The following is a 23,285-nucleotide window of genomic DNA, read 5'->3' as shown; positions in this document are numbered from 1 at the left end:
GATTTACAAGTGTGTGTTTTACTTTTGTCTAAAAGAGAAATCTGAGCTTGTGTTTGAAACTGTGGGGCACTCTTGTGCAGGAAAGGGGAAAGACATAGCAGTTACTTAAGAATTCACTCTTTACAGTCTGCTAGAGGGAAATCCCCTGAAGATGAGCTTAAGTACAGCCCAAAAACTCAGAAGATTAAACCTCTGGTCCTAGTGACTGACTCAGATTGTATCCTGGGACATTTGTAAAAGATCAATAACACAATGGAAGATACAGTTGCTCGTCAATGGTGATAGATTGGGAGAGGTTAATATCAAGGAAGGAATCTTTGAAGAAGACACACTATCATCACTACTGTTTGTCATTGCACTGATTTCTCTGTCAACAATATTGAACAAATCAGGTCATGGCTATTAAATATCAAAACATCTGCCAGACTATCACACCTCCTTTGCATGGGCAATCTGAAGCTGTATGGAAAAACATCAAATTATTGCTCAACACTGTCCATATATACAGCCAAGGCATTACAATGGAGTTTGGGTTGGACAGATGTGTCATCTTTACCAACAAGAGGGAAAAAAAAGGAATTAAAAGGCCATATGTAAATACCGTAATAACACATGTTATAATTATTGCCAACTTTGTTTCTTCTTTAAAAGTCAACTGCGGGGTTTGCTGAGCCTAACTGCTTACTTGTTTTCAAATTTAGCCTCAAATACCTATGGCAGTCTTCTTTTTAATTAGGTACAATTGTTACTATATTGTATATCACTGATAAAAAAAGAGGAATTCTAGACTGCAGTCATGAAATAAGGCAGGGGTGTCAAACTCAATTTCATTGAGGGCCACATCAGGGCTGTGGTTGACCTTGGGGGCCAGGCAGGTATGGTCGACTGGGTGGGCATGGCTAGCTTGACACTATTCACTGGGCGTGACCAACTGGGTGGGAGTCGCTGAATGGATGGGCGTGGCCAGCTTGACACCACTTGCCAAACTGCTGACATGTTTCTTCTTTGCATTGAGTAGACTGGGCCAAAGCCACGCTGGCCCGATGTTTCCCCTTTGCATTGGGGTAGATGTTCCCATGGGCTGGATCCAGCCAACAGCCTTGTGTTTGACACTCCTAAAATAAGGCAAGAAGGTAGTCAAACTCATGTCTTATGGGATTTGGAGATCCTATTGTGAATATTCTTATAAAATTACTGCTATGACAGGCCTGTCCACTCATATCACACTCTCTTATCGAGGATAGAATGATGATACTTCCAAAATGATGATCAATTTTATGTCTGAGGATTGTTGTTGTTCTCATCCTGAACTTTTAGCCCTGTCTTTAGCCATCCGCCAGTAGTTTTAGAACACTTTGTGGATTATGTGTTGCCCAGAAGATGATGATTAAAGAGAATTATCTACAATCAAATCTGGCAGGAAACTTAGTGGCCACTAACAGAGGTGTTCAAATGGAAATTAGCATCTACAGTCAACACAAACCAAAGAATTTTCATAAAAAAGAACTCAAAAGGGACCTCAGCTTATATGATCCAGATTTTATGAGGTCATATGTGACATATATAAAAATACATAGTTCTATCATTGTATAATTATCGCTGCTACAAAGTATTCAGCTCCTCATCTACAAGCAAAGTAATTTACAGTGATATAAATATGCATAGGAAAATTGTCACTGTTGCATAGATAAATTACTCAGGGAGGGTTGAATGGTTTCCCCTAATCACATATGATGGTATTCAGATATGGAGTCCTAATTGATCTTCCATTTTGAAAACCTATAGTTGGATGGGAAAAAAAATACACACCTACTCAGCATTTGCTGACAAAACAGTGCTGGCAAATCAGAAAAGTAAACACAAATCCATCCACAAACAAGTAATTCTTCTTCTTCTGAACGTAATTCAATTACCTTTTTTATTCTTTTCCCAAAAGTAATAACAAAAGACATTTCAGAGTGGAACAATGTCCAAGACATAATTTTTTTTTATAGCAAGGATGTGTTGGCAACCAATAGGAAAAAAAAATATGGGACCACCTAGATAGAAGGATTGTTCTGTTTATTCCAAGAGGCAGAACTAACACAAAGGGGAAGCAATTAACAGTACTGAAGTAGGAAAGCAAATTGACAAATGGTACAATTTGTTTATATGAAACTTCTGGAAGAACAGCTTTGCAATAGGGAGAAGAGAAAAGCAGACTTTTCTTTTTAGTTTCAACAATTCTCACACCACTTTAACGGACCTCTTGTGTCTCTCAGTTTGCACAAGTGCCACTGCTGTAAATGATGGTACATTAGCCACAATAACCAACAGAATTTTTACACCATTGACAAGAAATTGAGTTTATTTTTAATCAAAAATACCATTTATAGAATTTGCAGTAATAGAATACTTCTACAGGACTGGGATTGAAGTCCATCTTTAATCATGACTTTGAGATAATCTTCCATCCAGGTTTATTCTTTTATAAATAAATTGGAGGGAAAAATACTATGGCTAATCCACTGAATTCTTAGGGAATGGCAAGATCTTTCTGACTAAGTATTATCTATCTATAGCTATTAAAATCTTAAGGATTTAACAGATGGAAAATGGTAAACTGCAGAGAGTTACCAATTCCACAAAATCTGAATTACTTGAATCTGAGATAATTAAATTAGAACCAAATGTGCTAAAACGCTAAATTCCTAATTTAACCAATGATGAGACAGAGGAAACTAAAGCTGGAGGGACACAAGTTCCATTCTTGATCCAAATTCATCTATTGCTGTACTTCATTCTAGTTTTGGTTTGGTTTGGTTTGGTTTATTTGGATTTATATGCCGCCCTTCTCCAAAAGGACTCAGGGTGGCGTACAACATTAAAAACACACATCACAAAAGTTAAAAAAAAGATTAAACCCATTTCTAAAAAGACCAAACCGATTTTTTTTAAAGAAACAATACATTTAAAATAAATTAAAATTAACATTAACAGGCCAGGCCAGCTTGCTGGAAAAGCCAACTTTTTAGGGCCCGTCGGAAGGACCAGAGGTCAGGAATTATGCGGAGCTCCGGGGGCAGCTCATTCCAGAGGGAAGGCGCTCCCACAGAGAAGGCTCTCCCCCTGGGGGTCACCAACCGACACTGCTTGGCCGACGGCACCCTGAGGAGGCCAACTCTGTGGGATCGTACTGGACTGTGGGAGGCTACTGGTGGCAGTAGGTGGTCTCGCAGGTACCCTGGGCCTAAGCCATGGAGCGCTTTAAAGGTCATAATTAATACCTTGAATCGCACCCGGAAAACAACCGGCAACCAGTGCAGGCCGTCTAAAAGGGGTGTGACATGGGAGCACCTAGGTACCCCCATGACAATCTGCACGGCCGCATTCTGGACCAGCTGAAGCCTCTGAGTGCTCTTCAAGGGCAGCCCCATGTAGAGAGCATTGCAGTAGTCCAGGCGAGAAAGGACGAGGGCATGAGTGACTGTTTTAACTTGGAAGAATCTCACTTTCTTCTTGATTAAGTACATTTTATTCCAAAAGCATTTCATCAGCAACATACACGCCTTATGATTGTTTGTACAAGAATGGACAAGAAAAAGCTGGGGAAAACTGAAGTTGTTGCATCCTTGAGATATTACAGAGATCAAGAAAAATGTCAGCAGAGAAGCATGAAGCTCAATAATTCCTCCCTTGGGAGACATAATACCTGCTGGTTGATCTCAGTGAACATGGAGGAAAGTATGTGGCAAACACTTTGAGAAACAAAAGGTAGTTGACAATAACCTGTCACAAATAAAAGTCTTTTCAAACAGCATTAACTTCCTGACTCCACAGAGAAGCCAGTAAGGACTAAAGTGGATCTAAAGTTAAAATTCTACTATTCCTTAAGTTTGAAAATAATAAACAAGAAAAATATAACCTAATTTCGTTCTCACTCTGAGTTTCCATTCTATGCTGAAAACCGTCTATGTTGCAATTTGCTAAATTAACCCCTTTATACAGTACATTCATTTTAACAGTTCACTTTAACCACAGCAAGGAAAAACAGTCTGATGAAAAAGCCACAAAAACACAGTATATAAGAATGTAGGGAATGATGTATTGCCATATAAAGAAATGATGCCTGTGTAAGGAAGTCGGAACTCTGCTTGACAAATTGCCTTTTGGGTTACCTCTCTGTGCTTATGCATGTACCAGGACATTTCCTGTTTTCAACTCTGATGAAGGGATGACTCTAGTTTAAATTTAGTTAATGTGATTCTGATCTGAACGTAACATTTTGTTAGAGATTATAAAAGAAATCATTATTTTTTTATAGAGAATTGAATACATTACACTTAGTCACCAGAATACTATTTAGTTCCTTGACATAGTTTCTTGTTTATTCAAAACATTTGACTAAATTTAATCTATATAATATCTACATATGTTATTAAGGCCATTTGGACACAAGTTCTTAGATGGTCTGACTACAGTTTTTGGGAAGATTTAGGTGTTCCTGACAATCAGGGGTGGGTTTCAACCAGTATGGACCGGTACAGCCATACCGGATGGTGAAATTTAGTGTGCCTTCCTGTACCCGGTGGTTAGGAGTCCCCGTACCAGAACGCTCCATCCTCTCATTCACTTTTTCACTCGCCCCGCCCATGCTCACCATGCTGCCAAAAAGTTCTCACAAGAAGGACCAGAAGAAGAAAGAACTGGTGGGTGGGGAGGATGTTGGGGAAGAGGGAAGAAGCAGAGAGGCTGCTAGAAGAGTGTGTGCGTGTACACAGGCTGTGAGTTTTAAAAAGGTCTGAGTGAATCCAGGAAGAGGGAAGAGGCAGAGGGGCTGGAAGATACTATAGGAACACATTCTTCCAGCCCCTCTGCCTCTTTCCTCTTCCTGGATTCCCTCAGATGTTTTTAAAACTCACTGCCTGTGCACAGCACACACTCTTCCAGTCCCTCTGCCTCTTCCCTCTTCCTGGATTCACTCAGATTTTTTAAAAGAGTGGAATTGTGTTTGTGTGTGTGCACAGGCTGTGAGTCTTAAAAATGTCTGAGTGAATCCAGGAAGAAGGAAGAGGCAGAGGGGCTGGAAGTGTTTGTGTAAGGTGGTCAGTAATGTTGAAGACCATCAAGGACAACTGTTTTATTGTTTTGTGTACTTATTTTATTCTTATTTAAGTAGTAAGTGCACAAAATAATAAATTTCCTTTTTTTATATCTTCTTTTTGTAGGTCATTCTTTGGGGCAAAGAATTCAGTGACATCGACTTGGCCACTCCCACCCAGTCACATTACTGCCAAGCTACTCCCACCCAGTCACATAATTGCCAAGCTACTCCCACTCAGTCTCATGAATGCCAAGCTACTCCCATCTGGTCACATGATCACCAAGCCACTCCCACTAGATCACATGACCACCAAGCCACTCCCATAAAACAGGCCACACCTACAGAATAGGTTCTTAGAAATTTTGAAACCCACCACTGCTGACAAGGTTTATACACGTAGTCCTTATGCCAGGGGTGTCAAACTTGTGTCATCATGACACCATCACATGATGTATCATGACTTTTTCCCCTTTCCTAAACTGGGCATGGGCATGGCCAGCATGTGATGCATCCAGCCTATGGGCTGTGAGTTTGACACCCCTGCCTTATGTCATGGAATTGTGCAGCAGTTGTCCAGATGAAATTTGAGACACTAACATAAACTTGTAGTCTTATATATTTATATAAAACAGTTCATGCAGAATTCATTAAAGTGCAATTTATGAAATTCTCCATATCTATGCTCAAACTGCAGGCCAAAATTAGATCATGAATATATTGCCTATATATAATTTTTTTATTTATTTATTTATTTCTTAGATTTTTAGACCGCCCCTCTCCCAAAAAGGGACTCGGGGCGGTGTACAGTCAATATAATAAAATCATTCATAATAATTAAATACATTTAAACTACATTTAAGATACATTTGGAGGGGGAAATAGGCTGTACTAAGAAATAAATAATTCTAATCTTAAAACATCACAATTAAAACCCCAAACCCTAAAATAAAACAAATCCCTGGGAGGTAAAACTAAGAAAGTGCCAGGCCAGCTGATTGAAACAGGTGAGTCTTTAACTTTTGCCGGAAGGAACGGAGATCGGTGGTAGTTCGAATGTCTGGGGGGAGGTCATTCCAGAGGGTTGGGCCCATCACAGAGAAGGATCTACTCCTAGGTGTCGCCCGCTGGCATTGACTAGCAGACGGCACCAGGAGGAGCCCCTCTCTGTGTGAGCGGATAGGTCGCAGGGACGTGTGTGGTAGGATTTGATTGAAATACCAGGACTTTCAAAATTGGTCTGTGCTGGTTACTTTTCAACTTGATTGATTGATTGATGATAGATAGATAGATAGATAGATAGATAGATAGATAGATAGATAGATAGATAGATTGATTGAATTTATTTGCTGCCCATCTCTAATGAAATGACTCTTAGCACCTTCCAGCATTAAAACATTAAAATTCTAACAAATAAATATCTTTAAAAGAATAAAAGTAGAAATCCCAATCAAGACAAAATATATTTAAAAGGTAGAGACAGAGGGAACAGGATGTGGGATCGAGGGCGGATGGGATTGCCTCTGAAGTCATCAACTACCTCCAGTGTGGTGCTCCCCTATTAGAGCCAGCTGACAGAACTAGGTCTTCAGGCTCCTGTGGAAGGCCAGAAGGGCAGGATATTGGCTCCCAGGTTTCTGGCCTTCTGCAGGAGGCTGAAGACCTGGCTCTGCCAGCTGACCCTCAGGGGGCTCTGTCAATCTCACCTGAGGGTATAAAGGGCAGGAGCCATGGCTGAAAGGCCCCTCCTCCTTGACCTTGTCAGAAGTCTTTGAGCAAATGGACCCAGAGCATGCCTCCTCTGTCAGTGTGGGTGGAGCAGGCCAGTGCCACCAGGGTGAGATGATTCATCAAGTAGACTAGACCTGTGTCATGCAGGGCCTTAAAGGTAATTACCAGCACCTTGAATTGCACCCAGAAGTAGATTGGCAGCCAGTGTAGACCACAGCAGGGACCCAAAGAATTGCTCAGGTTGCCACATTCTGCACCGGTTGTAGCTTGCAAATGTTCTTCAAGGGTAGCCCCATGAAGAACATATTGCAGTAGTCCAAATGTGAGATGGCCAGGGCTTGAATGATTAGGTGCAGGGACTCCTGATCCAGGAAAGGCTGCAACTGCACACCAACCAAAGTTGTGCAAAGGCTGTGACTGCTGCCTGTTCTTCAAGAAGGAATTGCAAGTCAAGAGAACCCCTAAGTTGCGAACTGGGTCTGTCTGGGGGAGTACCACCTTACCCAGCACTAAGTTGGTTAAAGTCTCAAATCTTGTAGCTCTGTGCACCCAAATCCATTTGGTCTTGCCTGTGTTATAAGGGAAACTCCACTCTGTCATTGTTAGGTCCAAAGAAAGGGGATCTTTAATCAGAGTTCTTAATTTCTCAAGATTTTCAATTGCTGGATTTAATTTGCATTGACTTTTCAAAAGATAGGTTCTCTTTTTTCAAAAGACTTTTCAAAAGATAGGTTCTGGTTTTTTGGGAAATAATAAATGGAAGACTAAAGCTATATATTAAAGGCCAGGAAACAATAAATAGGTGGAATCTCCTTCCACTTCTTTTTGACATAGTTATGTTTGGCCCTAACCCATGGTCTTTATGCTTGTCCTGAGCTATGCAGATGAAGTGGTTGTCCTTGGATATGCAAAATATTGTTGTTCCAAACCATTTTACTTCATATGGTTTCAAGAACAGCTCCACGTACTGATCTTTGTGGTTTTGCTTGTCCTACTTCTTCAGTCTTTGTTTTGTACTTTGCTTGCAGGAACCCAAAGCTTATCATTAAAAGCAGCCAGCACTGAAAGATTTCCGATCCTTTTAAAAGCACATTAGATATTATTAAGAGTCAAAACCACATTATGACGCAGTTAAGTTGAAAAGCAAAAGTAAACCGATTCTTTGTAGGTCACACCAAACTATCCTACCAATGTGTACAAAGGCTCCAGACAGGAGGAAGAAAACCTAGATTAGATTACATTTTTGCTTTCATCCTTACATTTTTAGAGATGTATTGGATTACAGTATGTGCATTTCAGAAAGAGTTATCACCAGAGAGACTATTTATTTAATAAAAGTCTGCTTTATGTTGTAATGCAAAGGAATACTAGTTATTACATAGGGTTTCTTTAAACTAAAGTTGCTCCATTTATATCCTATTTTTTTTCTTCAGGAACTCAAAGCATTCCTAACTACCATTTTCCCCTGCAGCTACAGACTTTGGAGATAGCTTGGACCAAGATAAAATAACTGGCCCCAAGTTACCGACTTCCGTGGAATAAAATATGGATTACCAGTCCAGCATTTTAATCATTATATACAGTTTCCCTGAGAATAAGATCTATCCCAAAAATAACATGTTTTTCCTCATGTGTCCTCCCCTGAAAATAAGCCCTACATAAGAGCCTGCGGAACCTGTCACCCAACATTCCATCTGGTTGCTTGGGATGCCATGGCCACGAGGCGAGAAAAATACTATGTACAGTGCACTGGGTTACCTCAGGACCCCCGCAGCCAGGGCATCCATGCCCCAACATATGCCTTGCACCAGCAGCCACGTGCAGCAAAAGCCCACATGGCCACCGGCTCACTTCTTCTGCTTGCTAATGCTGCAATGGAGCAGGAGGCCATGTGGTGTGCTGATGCTGCGGCTGCGAGACAAGACGGGTGTTGGGGCATGGCTGGCCTGACTGCGAGGGTCCTAAGGTAACCCAGTGCACCATGCATGGGGCAGATCAACCCTCCTGCCTCACAGAGGTGGCACTGGTGCACCACACAGCCTCCTGCCAGACTGCGAGCAAGCAGAAGAAGTGAGCCTCCCATAAATGGAAAAATTAAGACACCCCTTGAAAATAAGCCCTAGTGCTTATTTTGGGGCACAAAATAAAATAAGACCCAGTTTTGTTTTCAGGGAAACACGGGTATTAGCATGTTCATGGATTAAAGCCAAGAATTCTGTTTCAGACTGAGTATTGCCATTTAGCCTGGGTAGATAAAGTTTTCAGTGTTGTCATTCACTTTAATTAACTAGCGCCTGCTATAGAATTATTTAAAAAAAAATAAGAATTTCTTTCTTTTACCTTTTAGTAAGGCTTGCTGTTCTTAAAGTTGTTTAGTTATCAGGATACAATGGTGTGTGTTTGTAAAGGCTCGTGTGTAGTGGATCCTCACACTTCCATTAAATTCTAAAACAACAACAATTTATTACATTTATATGGCTCTCAACTCCCAGTGACCCTGAGTGATTAGGAACTTATCTCATTTGGCTTGAGAAAATGTGAAGAAGTTTCTTTTGACAAATTCAGATAAAGCAACCCTCTAACTTTATATGGACATCTGTGCCCAACCCAATTAGATTCCATGAAATTTTCCTTTTTTACTTCCTCTTATGTAAAAGAAGATAAGCTTTATTTAAAAGCCCCTTTATTCAGTTTAGAATAATCCAACTCTCATAATATAAGAACAGAAAAATTGCATTCTTATTTTCAATTATAGCTGATGGGGAAGGGGCTTGCAACTCAGCATCCAGAAACAGAGCCTTTAAGGTCTGCTCTATTTTAGCACTAGGATTTGATAGACACCAGCTGTCTGATAAACCAAGCAAAATGTTATTCCCAACAGATCTTTATGAACTGGGAAGCTTAAAAAAATGGGACAGAAAACAGGCTTACTCAGTTCTATCAAACAAATTAAAAGAACACATGCACAGAGTGAATTAGGAATGTAATATCTCATTACAAAAAATGTCTCCTTTTCAGCCCCAAAGTAACATCACTTTCAAAGTTAGAAAAACAGCAATGTCAAACTCTGCTCTGGCTGAAACTCACAGCTGTGGGTCCGCCTGGCTCCCCTGGCTCCCAGACAGACAGAGGCAGACTACACAAGCGCCATCTAACTTTCCAAGTGATAATGACACCAGAGTAAAGGAATTTTAAAATGTATTTCATGCATGCCTCATTCAAACCAAGCATTGTATTTTTACTGAAATCTAGAAACAATGTGGTTTCTTAGTTTCTGGATTTAGCTTTCGTATTAGTCACTCTATTTCAGAGTATTTTATTTTGCTTTATTTTTGCAAATATTCTTTCTTCGTTGGAATGGAATAGTTTGTAAATGGTTTATTTTAGGAAAAAACAGAACTGAACTACAGTTACACTAAATGAGAAAACCTTTCAATTAGCCAGTGGCAGTTAAATTCAGATGGTTCTTCCTTTCCTTTTCAATATCATTCATGATTTAGCTCTGGTGTTTGATCTGCTTATCCATTCATTTGCTGCCACATCTAGAGGGTTTGGAGATTCACAGTGGGGTGAATCACTTCTAGTAATGTTTGCAATAGTAGACATGATTGAAAGGAAGGAGCAAAACAAAAGATACCAAGCGGCTGCTAAAGTTGTTGTGATGTAATTGTCCCATTTTTGTCTTCTCCAGATAGGTTGGACTTCAAGTTACAGAATCGTCCACCAGCACTTTGGCCACGGCAGCCAAATTATGAGGTCATAAGTGATAAGTTGATGATGTCAACTTATCCAGAGAGAAATAAGTTAGGGACACTGACTGTAACATTTATTTCTGGCTCAAGAGATTTGGTTTCATAGTTCGAAGTAATTAGTATGCTAAGGCTAATGGTAGGAATTCATTTGCAATTTTATTATGACATTAGCTGTACCCGGCCACGCGTTGCTGTTTATTTCAGAACACGCAACATATAATCGTCCATGTGAGAAACAATCCATGTCTAGATCTAAACCGCACAATTCTAAAGATTGGCCCTGAGCGTGTTGCTGCAATATTTAGTTGGAGAAGGTTGCTTAGGTCCATGAAGGCCTCTAAATGTATGCATGAGAATGTCCCTTTCTATAAACTGCAGCTGTTGGTTTGTTTCTTTAAGTTTTGTGTGTGTGTTGACTTCAAAATGGCATAAATTATAAGCAAAAATAGTGATATTTTACAGTTAAATCTATATAGATATTGACTATATTTTATTACTTTCAAAAAGCTGGAGTGGAACATTTTAATCCAAATTACAAATTGAATCTCAGTGGACGACAGGCTGTACAAATCATTTAACAATGCAGTACAATTCTAAATAATAATAATAACATGCTTGGTCTTGGTGGCTGTAGTCCACCAACAACAAAAATTGCCATTGTGAAAATGGAAAATATTAATAAAGTCCACTGCTACACTAAAATGCTTTACGTTTTATTTTTTACAGGGAGATTCTTTTTTCCAAATCATTGATGGGAAATAGTGCTTAATATTTAATAGAAGGGCATTCCTGGGAAAGTCAAGAATTTAGTCATTGGAATCTTCTAAGGATTGAGATTAGCAGAGATTCTAAACTCTCCAGAAACCACTCTTCATCCAGACAGAATCACATTATAATCCAACTGTGTCTGAGAACCCTATGGAGAAATGCTGAGGGAGGTGGAGCAGTGGTAATACTGAATGAATGAACTGCCAGAGGGACGGGGAGGTAAAGAGGGTAATGGTAAGAAGCAGAAACTAAGATTTACAATCATACACTAATTTCAGGCTGCCAAACAAAGGTTTGGATTTCAGAGACGGGGAGCAAAATAATGAGTCACATGATCCTGATTCAAAAATTGGAATGCCAGGTTGAAGGTCATGCATCAAATTAAGGCAGACACTTTCTGAATTCAGCAAATCCTTTTCTCTCTCTGGGACATGTTTTTGGCAAGGAATAGTATGCAGCTGCAGGCCCCAATTGCTACCCTGTGAGCATGTCTCTTTTAATATTCCCAATTTCTATTTGTGAATGTGCCCAGGGCTGAATATTAATTTGTTCTTTTGCATTTGTGTTTGTGTGAACACTTGCATATATCTCAAATCTTTCTTATTACCAATCTCTTGCAAGAAACAGAGATCAGAGTGATCATTCTATCTTACCGTCTATATGACATTTTGATGCAATATTTCCTGTGGACGTGGGTATCTTGTTGAATAACTCAGCAGGATGACTCTGTGCTAGGATATATTCTTTTCTTCATTAAATTGAGGAAAACACAAGAAATGTGGGATCACAAGCATTTATTTTGCATGAAAACAATGCAAAAAAAATGTCTAGGTGTCAATTCCCTGTGTCTATAAAGCTCTCCTTACATGTTCCTGTTCTTCGCTGTCTATACAACAATGCGGCAAAATTTTATGAGAACTGCTACGAAACAATTGCAATACTGAAATTTTGAAGCAGACATCACCCTGCCCTGCAATACCAAGATATGCTATTATACTCATAATGTATCTTAATAGTTCTTAATATTCACAGGAATTGTCATGAAAACTGGAAGAGCACAACACCACCAAAAATCTCTCTGCCATGGTACCTGCCTTATGGAACAGCATTCTCCCTAAGACCCAGATCAGAGGTGCCATTCAGCAGGTTCTCTCCAGTTCGAGTGAACCGGTAGCGGCAGCTGCAGGAGGCTCCGCCCACCCACCCTGATGTAATGCACAAGCACTGTGCATGCGCAGAAGGCGGTGCACATGCACAGATGTGGCGCATATACTTACGTTTGCAAACCAGTAGGGAAGGTAAGTGAATCCCACCGCTGACCCAGATGCCCCCAACTCTGTTAGTCTTCCAGTAGACATTGAAGTTCTGGCTTTTCCCTCTGGCACTGGTTGCGATTGGATATAGTTTTTAGTCTTTGGTTTCACTAGAATGCTGTTTTATGATAAGTTACACAGAATTTTATTTACACTCTTGTAGTAATGTGAACTGCCTAGAATTATAAGATTAAGATCTATCTCTATATGTAGAATATGATGTATATCTATATGTCCAGACCTCGGTGTGCACATGTATCATCTCTCCTGTGGGAGCTGCATTGGTTACTGATTTGCTTCCAGTTGCAATTCAAGCTTCTGGTTGTCACTTTTAAAGCCCTTCATGGCTTGGGACCAGGTTTTCTGAGGGACTGTCTCTTGCTGGTTACATCTACTTGACCCACCAGAGCAGGGATGCAAGGAATGTTGGGGACCCCATTCCCTAGGGCAGCGATGGCGAACCATTTTTGGCTTGTGTGCCATAAGTGGGGGTAGTGCAAGGGGGGCGTGTGCGGGCATGCCGCACCCATAATGTAATGCATGACCCCCCCAGTGTGCATGCGCACACTACAGGTGTGACTCCCCCCCATTTTGTGCATGCTTTTTTCGCCCTCCCCAGGCTCCAGAGGCTTTATAGGAGCCTGGGGAGGGCGAAAACAGCCTCCCCCGCCCCCTGGAAGCTCTCCAGAGGCTTTAGAGACCTTCAGGAGGCTTCCCTGAAGCCTCCGGAGCAGTCAAAATGACCCTCCAAGCTCGGAGGGTTGTTTTGAGCGCTCCAAAGGCTTCAGTGACCTTCAGGATGCTTCCCTGAAGCCTCCGGAGCAGTCAAAATGAACCTCCGAGCAAACCGGAAGTCCGTTCCCGAACTTCCGGTTTGCCTGTAGGGCTGTTTTTTTGCGCTCTGAAGGCTTCAGGGAAGCTCTGGAGGGCCTCCGGGGGGGATGGGGGAGTCTGTTTTCGCCCTCCCCAGGCTCCTATAAAGCCCCTGGAGCCTGGGGAGGGCAAAAAATGGCTTTAAAAAAGGGTGAACTCAGCTGGCCAGTGCGCGCATGTGCATTGGCCAGCTGACAGGGCAGCGCCATAGGTTCGCCATCACTGTAATATAGCAACAGGATATTATATTGAAGACAGCATCATTTGAAGCAATAGTAGGATTATAGTCACAATGCTAGAAAACTCATTGAAAGTCCCTGAATACAGTAGACTTACTATGCAATATAGTGGACTGCATTTTTCACACATACATGCAGTCCTTGGATTATGACCACTCATTCTGCAACTGTTGAAAATTAGAACAGATAAATTCCAAAGAAGAACACATAGACAAAGACATGCACACACACACACACACACCAGTCCTCAAAGCTCTTAATCCTCTGTTATGTCTTTTAAGGAAAAATGTTGGATATTTTGGTAATATGTTCTGCTTGTGACAGAAAGGGTCCTTGAGGACCATAAGGCTATATTGGTGCAGCAGGGGACCACTAAGCAGGCTGCCTGTGCAGAGTTAATCTGGTTTCCAGAAAAGATGTCTAGTATCTCACAAATGTTCACTTTGCACTCTTGTAAAACATTGCATACATTTGCAAAGCTGCACAGGGCAAAGCATACATATCAATCATATGTAAATAACAATTTAATTCACTATATCCCTCTAGTCTCACATATCTCCACATCATAATATGTATGGTGGCTTCCTTCTAATTTAACTAACAACAATGACTTTCTCCTTTTAATGTGCATCTTTTCTTTCCTGTGTAACCTCTGCCTTAAATTATTTCCCTGAACTGTGCATACAGTCCAGCAGAAGCATATTTGGACTCTGTAAATATTTAAGGAACTTTAGCTATGGTATAATTTGAGTGTAAAAGAGAGTAAAGGACACATTTGGTTGGGAACCATAATAAAATACAATATCAATTATAAAGGAATATTACAGTTTGGAAAATTACGAAATTATTTGAAACTGGGTAAAGTTATTCTGAATGAGAGTTAGTCTATGGCATAGGAGCATTCGTTCCTTAAGTGCTTCACTCATTTTACCTTCCCTATTTTGTTGTTGCTGTTCTTTAATCTTTTAAAAATTTGCATCATAGTGCGGCATTTTTCATTCTTCATGCTCATCTGACTGTAATGGAAGAGATTAAATGAAACTGTTGCCACACTGGGAAAGCCTGCAAAATTAGAGAGATGACCATAGACTATGGAGATGATAAACTATCTAACACCACCAACAATACTGCTGCCCTACAAAGCAATCTTGACTATGATTAAAAATGGTTGAACAATTGGCAACTCCAAATCTCAACCAACAAATGCTCTGTCTTACACATTGGCAACAAAAATGAGAACAACAAATACAAGGTGGGCAGATATGATCTTGTAGACGACCTTCACTCTGTCAAGGACCTAGGAGTACTCATCTCAAATGAGCTAAGCCCCAGAGCTCACTGTACCAGCATTTCCAAAAAGGCATTAAGAGTTGTTAACCTAATTTTGCAAAGCTTCTTCTCCAGTAACATTATACTGCAAACTAGGGCATACAAAACCTTTGCCAGACCAATTATTGAATACAGCTCATCTGCCTGGAATCCACATTGTATATGGGACATTAATACAATTGAGTGAGTCCAGAGGTATTTCATGAAAAGAGTGAAATGTCCTACCTGTCAATGACTTCTTCAGCTTCAACTGCAATAATACCTTATGCCACCAGACTTGGAATTTTGGGCTTGGACAACCTAGAACTATGCCACCTAAGCATAGTACACAAAATTGTTTGCTACAACATCCTACCTAGTCAATGACTACTTCAATTTCAACCGCAATAATGCACAGGCAAACAATAGATACAAACACAAGGTAAACCGCTCCAAACTCGATTACAGAAAATATGACTTCAGCAACAGAATGGTCAATGCCTGGAATGCTCTACCTGACTCCTTTGTTACATCCTCAAACCCCCATAACTTTAACCCTAAACTGTCTACTGTGGACTTCACCCCATTCCTAAGAGGTCTATAAGGGGGCATGCATAAGCGCACCAGCGTGCGAACCATCCCTGTTCTACTGTCCCCATTTATTCATACCCATTTCCTATGTTCATGTCCATCTTTATACTTATACCTGGTATCTCGTACATGTTTGACAAACTAACTGAATGAATGAATGAATAAATAAATACAGGACATCGATGACAAGCTTCTCTTTTCCAGGAAGAATACATTTGATATAGAAACCAAGGCTAATGAAAATGCTTTGAGTTATCACATTTATGGTTTAGATCCTTGAGGGGAGGTTTTTTTCTTTATTAGTTCCTTGCAGAAAATGCTCCCCTAATCCCTGGGCTCCTGAAACCATGCCAATGCTTGTGGAAACCTTGGGTTTGAAAAACTGCACTCTAAGTGGTTGTGTTTCAGCTATGCTTATACCTTAAGATATGAATTTCCTCCATGGGCATAATGACATGAATTTACAGTTATATCTACTGCAAGAATAGCCACTGTCTTTCCTTAAATTATATTTTAAACCCAGTAGGACATTCCCCAGAAATTATAGTCACTTCAGCTATATTTAAAGTGATAGGACAGATCCCTAAGAAGGAGTGATATTGGTACATTGGGGAGCATATACTGACAGGAATCATTTAACTATTCAAACAATTTTGAATCAAATACAACAAAATTAGTACACTGGATGACTACTAAATTTTCTAACTTTCAATACAATACAATACAATACAATAGTAGAGTTGGAAGGGACCTTGGAGATCTTCTAGTCCAACCCCCTGCCTAGGCAGGAAACCCTATACCGTTTCAGACAAATAGCTATCCAACATCTTCTTAAAGACTTCCAGTGTTGGGGCATTCACAACTTCTGGAGGCAAGCTGTTCCACTGATTAATTGTTCTCACTGAATTAATTGTTTCCTCATTGAACATAAGATTATTATTGTTTTGTTACTTGTTCATTCTTTTTAAGTGGTATGGAAAATTATTTTTCAGTAAAATTAAAAGATAGAAAATAGAGGGTTGTTTTTTAAAAAACAAAAACAAATGGAGATTAAAAACATAAGTGTATGTTGGAAATGGGATTGCAGGCTGGGTCAAAGCTGAGTCAGAGACAGATTGCTAATATTGGAAATTAACACTTAAATGAAAATTAAGGTTCATGCCTAGAATGCAAAGTAGTGTCTAAGTTATTTTTACAACATCAATAAGTAAAGCAATAAGGAACAATAGCAGTTAGTGATATATTAGAAAACGACAAAGAGAAACATGTAGGAACACAAGACTAACAATATAGAGTAAGATTTGGTTTACTGTTTTCTTCTATAAATTTGTTGTACAATGTTATATAAATGAGTATCGTGCTGGGATCTCTACCAGCAGTATGAAAGCTGCCAAAAAAATTGTATACCTATTTACCCTTCCCTATATATTTGAAAACCAATAAAATTTTGTTTAAAAAAAAATAAGTAAAGCACTGACTTATATAAACATGTGAAATGAAACAAGATAGGCAATTTATAAATGGTATTAGATATAATCTGGAAATATGCACTGTTATTACACTTATTTATCCATCAGTATAAATAAATCTTTTCAATATATCTTGATCACTTTCCAACTATGATGTCTAAGCCATTTTTAAAAAATAAGTACCTAAAGGAATAATCAAAATATTTAATGTCTTCATATTAGTACAGAAAGCTAACGAAACCTTCATCAAAGCAAACATATACAAAAAATCCGCTTCTGAAAAATTATCATTTTCTCTCCTTAGGGGTAATTACTGTAGCAAAAGCTTCCTGGGAGATCATTATGTCTTACAGCATAAAAAGATCCTGTAAATATATTTATATATATATTCGCCAGGAGTCAATTCGAGGGCATTTTACAGAATCTTTTTATGCTGTAAGACATAATGATATATATATATCATTATGATATATAACATATATATATATATATATATATATATATGTATGTGTGTGTGTGTGTGTGTGTGTGTGTGTGTGTGTGTGTGTGTGTGTGTGATTTTCTTGACTTCTGGGACTTTTTTAAAAAAACAGAATCATCTTACAAAACAGTGAATAGAAAAAAGACTGATCTTTAAGAGGCTAATATACAAATAGCTTCCTAATTTGAAATCAATTTCAAGTTGAAAATAAACTGCTATGCAGCACAAACTTTAATAGACGTTTTAAACTCATAACTATTCAAGGTACCAGGTGGGCAACAGTATTTATCTAGTATTTTGTATCACATACAGCTTCCAAACTTTTTGAAGTATAATTATTAGTATAATTAGATGTCACTCGAAATAAGTAAGAACCTCTCTGTTAGGTAATATTCATGCAGCTGTGATGTTAGTCCATCGTGTTCGAAGACGTCTAACAGGTTGTGGGCTGTCCACGATGTGTCCGCAGGTAGCTGGTAAGGCCTATACGAGCACGAAATGTTCTGCCACATGTCCGGTAGACATGTGTGGGTATCTTCGTTGCAGCATTTGCAGCTCTGGCTTTGCAGCGTGCTCGCTTCTCTTGTGCTATGGTTGTTCTTCTGTCCTCATATGTCTGACAGCCTTGGTGGACCAGCATGTGCCATGTCGATTGATCTTGTGCCAGGGTTTCCCAGGAGGTGGTATCAATATCCAGGGACTTGAAGGAGGTTTTCAACATGGCTTTGTATCACTTCCTTTGTCTCCTGTGCGATCGTTTTCCTTGAGACATCTCACCATAGAGGAGCTGTTTGGGGATGCAATGGTCTGTCATCCTTGCAACATGGCCTGTCTAGTATGTCTGGGCAGGGTGTGAACTGATGGCAGGCCTGTTCTGGAGAGGACTTCTGTGTCTTTTCCTGACACTGGATCCTCAGAATTCTACGGAGGGAGGTCATGTCGAAGTGGTTCAATTGCCTAGTGTGACTCCTGTATACAGTCCAAGTTCAATGAGCTAGTGATACCATCAAATTCCAAAGCATCCAGTCAAGGTCACAGGTGCATGAACAATGCTTTGGCACCTGTGCAGGTGGTGGTTCAAGAAGTACTACATTCCCTGTCTTGTTTACATTGAACTACTATTCATTTCAAAGAAAAATCTGGTTACTGCTCTGTAACTGGAGGTCCTTTGCAAATTCTCACATATGGGTCATGCACCTATTCAAAGCTATTTGGGACTTTCTAATGTATGGCAGAAGCCTTATACCATATGGCAGGATGCAGAGTGATGCAGCAAATACAAAAGAACCAAAAGTTAATCTGAGATCAAGTGCAATAAGAAGAGTGGCTCCATAAATGATTGTTGGTAGTACAGCAATTGTGTTCTTTATCATACTCTTTTTGGAGTCACATACATAATTAACAAACTTGCAAGAAGGCATAAGGTGACTGAAGAACAGATAATCTGTCCAAAGGTTGTATCCCTTTGGAATGGATCCAGTCTATAAAACTGGATGAAAATGGATGACTCAAAACATATAGTTGCCCAATTTACCTCTGTTCAGCAAAATGCTCTGGAAGAAGATAGTCAATGCTGTGTTGTTCTTACTGTCATTATGGATAAGATGCCGCAAGGCTGTTTAATCAGCTCATAACAAAGTTGATGGTTGTGCTTACCTATGTGAAAAAAATGCTGAGGGGAAAATTCATAGCTGATTTTTCAGTTGTTTCTTGAAGAGATTAGAGAAGCACCTGATAATTTCAGGATTTAGTTGCAGACTTAGGTAAAGAAGCTGCATAGTTCAGAATCTGTTGCTTTTATATCTTAAAACAGTGGGTGGGAGAGCAACTGCTTTCTAAACAATACAAAATAATGCAGTATTTATGAGAGTCTCTAAAGGGCAAAATGACAATTTATGTCCATCTGAAGAGAACTGGCACTTGTGAAACAGGACCCTAAGGCAGAAAGCTGAGTGCAATTGGATGACAAATAACTCTACATATGGTAGATAACAAAAAATATAAAATCTAATACAATAAATGGCTCAAACATAAATGTGTTATCCCTGTAGCAGTTAAAAATAAACCACGAATAAAAGTTTGGCTGGAGCTATACTAAGCCATATGGGATAACCTCCCCCACCCCATGTTAGCTTAGAAAATGTTAAATTGTATTCCTAAATCATATATAAAATAAATAAATATCATATCGCTGAATAATATATTCTTGAAAATAAATCCTCTACTGCCAGATAATGAGTTTTTTATTTCAAACTGAAGACACATCTAAGCAATTGTGATGTGGCCTGTGGGTCTGAAAAAAATCTTGAGTATTTCTAGTAATATTTAAAACTTTTAGACTCAAGCCACGCTTCCTTAATGATGGATCTTGGGATCCCGAGAGGTGGCATGCGAAGAAGAGACTTCTTAAGGGTTTTTTACAGGGGCTTTTAAACCAAATTTTAAGGGGTGGGAGGGGTGGGTTGATTCGGATGGCTCAGACAGGCTTGGGGGGGAGTCTGCCAGGGCACAGGCCAGTGCTAACTAATGGGCGTGGGTTGGGAGGGCTAGAAAGGGTTGGGATTCAGGGGGAGACATTAAGCCATTCCATTGGGGGGTTCACCATCTCTACTGTTTGTGGGAGAGGCATGGTGGGGGCCGAGGGCCAAATGATGTTCGGAGGACGCGGGTTTGCTGTTAAAGAGCGATCGCGGGTTCGACCCTCATCACCCTTCTCGCACCCTCGGGTGCCCGGGATTACAGGACCCTGGTCTCTGGCTGGTGTCACTTAACGCCAGGTCTGTGGTACATAAGGCTCCCCTCATTTACGACCTCATACAAGAGGGTAGAGCAGACCTGGCGTGCATTACGGAGACCTGGTTGGGCCATGAGAGGGGTGTGCCCCTTAGTGACCTATGCCCACCAGGCTTCCCAGCGTTTCACCAGCCGAGAGCCCAGGGCAGGGGCGGGGGGTAGAGGTGGTTATTAGGGAAAGTCTCAGACCTCAGGAGGTCACTGTGCCTCAGATAGGCGGGTGTGAGTCCCTCTTTGTGAAGTGGGGCCTTGGAGCTCAGGTGGGCCTTTTTGTTACGTATCTGTCTCCCTGCTATGTTTCATCGGCCCTGCCAGAGCTGCTGCATATGTTAGCTGGATTGGCGGTTGATTTCCCCAGGCTTATGGTTCTGGGGGATTTCAATCTGCCTTCCATTGGCGAGACATCCGAGTCAGCTCGGGAGTTCATGGCTTCCATGACAGCTATGGACCTAACTCAGTTAATTCAAGACCCCACCCATAATGGGGGACACACGCTCGACCTGATTTTTGTCTCTGGGCAGTGGATGAATGATCTATATTTAGGGGATATTTCTATTCAACCCTTGTCATGGTCTGATCATTTCCTCATCAGGCTTGACTTCCATACCGCTACCCCTCACTGCAGGGAGGCGGAACTGACCAGATGGTTCCGCCCCGTCACCTGATGGACCCCGAAAGGTTCCTGATGGAGCTTGGGACTTTTCCTGAATCCCTTGCTCACAACTCGACCGAAGCCCTAGTGGAAGCCTGGGATAGGGCGGCCACTGGGGCCTTGGACCGCGTTGTGCCTTTGCGGCCTCTGACCCGGTGTCGATCCCGTGTGGCTCCCTGGTTTACCGAGGAGCTCCGGGAGATGAAACGCCGGAAAAGACACCTAGAGAGTGGCTGGAGGGCCAGCCGGTCCGAATCTGATCGAACACTACTAAGAATTCATATTAAATCCTACTTAGTGGCGATGGAAGCGGCAAAATGGCAACATTTTTCCACTCTTATCACGTCCGCAGATAACCGCCCAGCCGCCCTGTTCAGGGTGACCCATTCCTTACTTAACCAAGGAACTGGGGAAGACCCCTTGCAGGGTAGGGCTGAAGAATTTGTTCAGTATCTGCAGGATAAAACCGCTCAGATCCGGACAGGCTTGGACTCTGACTGGGTAGATTTGGGCGAGCCGATGGGGATGAATCTTGAGGAGACAATCTGGGATGAGTTTGACCCTGTGACCCCCAAGGGCATGGACAGGATTATGGGGAGACTCAGTGCTGCCACTTGTGTGCTGGACCCGTGTCCCTCGTGGTTAGTTTCGGCTTCCCGGGAGGTGACACGAGGCTGGCTCCAGGCGATTACCAACGCTTCATTGAGAGAGGGGTTCTTTCCCACCGCCTTGAAGGAGGCGGTGGTGAGGCCCCTCCTTAAGAAGCCTTCCATGGACCCAGCTTCTTTAGTCAACTACCGTCCGGTCTCCAACCTTCGCTTTGTAGCGAGTGTGGTGGCACGTCAGCTTCCCCAGTACCTGGATTAAACTGTCTACCTGGATCCGTTTCAGTCGGGTTTCAGGCCCGGGTACAGCACGGAGACGGCATTGGTCGCGTTGGTAGATGATCTCTGGCGGGCCCAGGACAGGGGCTGCTCCTCTGTCCTGGTCCTATTAGACCTCTCGGCGGCTTTCGATACCATCGACCATGGTATCCTACTGCGACGCCTCAGGGGGCTGGGAGTGGGGGGCACTATTTTACGGTGGCTCTCCTCCTACCTATCGGATCGGTTGCAGTTTGTGTTGACTCGAGGGCAGAGATCAACCCCCAGGCGCGTCACTTGTGGGGTGCCCCAGGGGCAGTTCTCTCACCCCTACTGTTCAACATATATATGAAACCGCTGGGCGAGATCATCTGTGGTTTTGGGGTACGGTATCATCAATATGCTGATGATACCCAACTTTTCATCTCTACCCCAAACCACCCAAACGATGCCCTCAATGTGATGTCCCGATGCCTGGAGGCTGTGCGGATCTGGATGGGGAGGAACAGGCTCAGGCTCAATCCCTCCAAGACTGAGTGGCTGTGGTTTCCGTCATCCCGATTTGTGTATCTTGCTCCATCTTTGATGATAGGGGGAAAAATTTTAGCCCTCTCAGAGAAGGCTCGCAATCTGGGAGTCCTCCTGGATACGCGGCTTAGTTTAGAAGAACATCTGACGGCCGTGACCAGGGGAGGGCTTTTACCAGGTTCGCCTGGTACGTCAGTTGCGCCCCTTCCTGGATCAGGATGCTCTGTGCACAGTCACTCATGCCCTCGTCCTTTCTCGCCTGGACTACTGCAACGCTCTCTACATGGGGCTGCCCTTGAAGAGCACCCGGAGGCTTCAGCTGGTCCAGAATGCGGCTGCACGGGTTGTCATGGTGGTACCTAGATACTCCCATATTAGACCCCTTTTAGGCGGCCTGCACTGGTTGCCGGTTGTTTTCCGGGTGCAATTCAAGGTATTAATTATGACCTTTAAAGCGCTCCATGGCTTAGGCCCAGGGTACCTACGAGACCACCTACTGCCACCAGTAGCCTCCCACCGTCCAGTACGATCCCACAGAATTGGCCTCCTCAGGGTGCCGTCGGCCAGACATGTTGGCTGGTGACCCCCAGGGGGAGAGCCTTCTCTGTGGGAGCGCCTTCCGTCTGGAATGAGCTGCCCCCGGAGCTTCGCATAATCCCTGACCTCCGGTCCTTCCGACGCGCCCTAAAAAGTTGGCTTTTCCAGCAAGCTGGCCTGGCCTGTTAATTTTTATCTCATTTTTAAAATGTTATTGTCATATTAATTGGGTTTGGTTTTTTGGATATTTATTTAATTTCCTTTTAACTTTTGTGATGTGTTTTTTAATGTTGTTCACCACCCTGAG

Source organism: Natrix helvetica, assembly GCF_964273705.1.
Source record: "Natrix helvetica genome assembly, chromosome: 6".
Lineage (NCBI taxonomy): Eukaryota > Metazoa > Chordata > Lepidosauria > Squamata > Natricidae > Natrix > Natrix helvetica.
Note: the sequence above shows the minus strand (reverse complement) of the source record.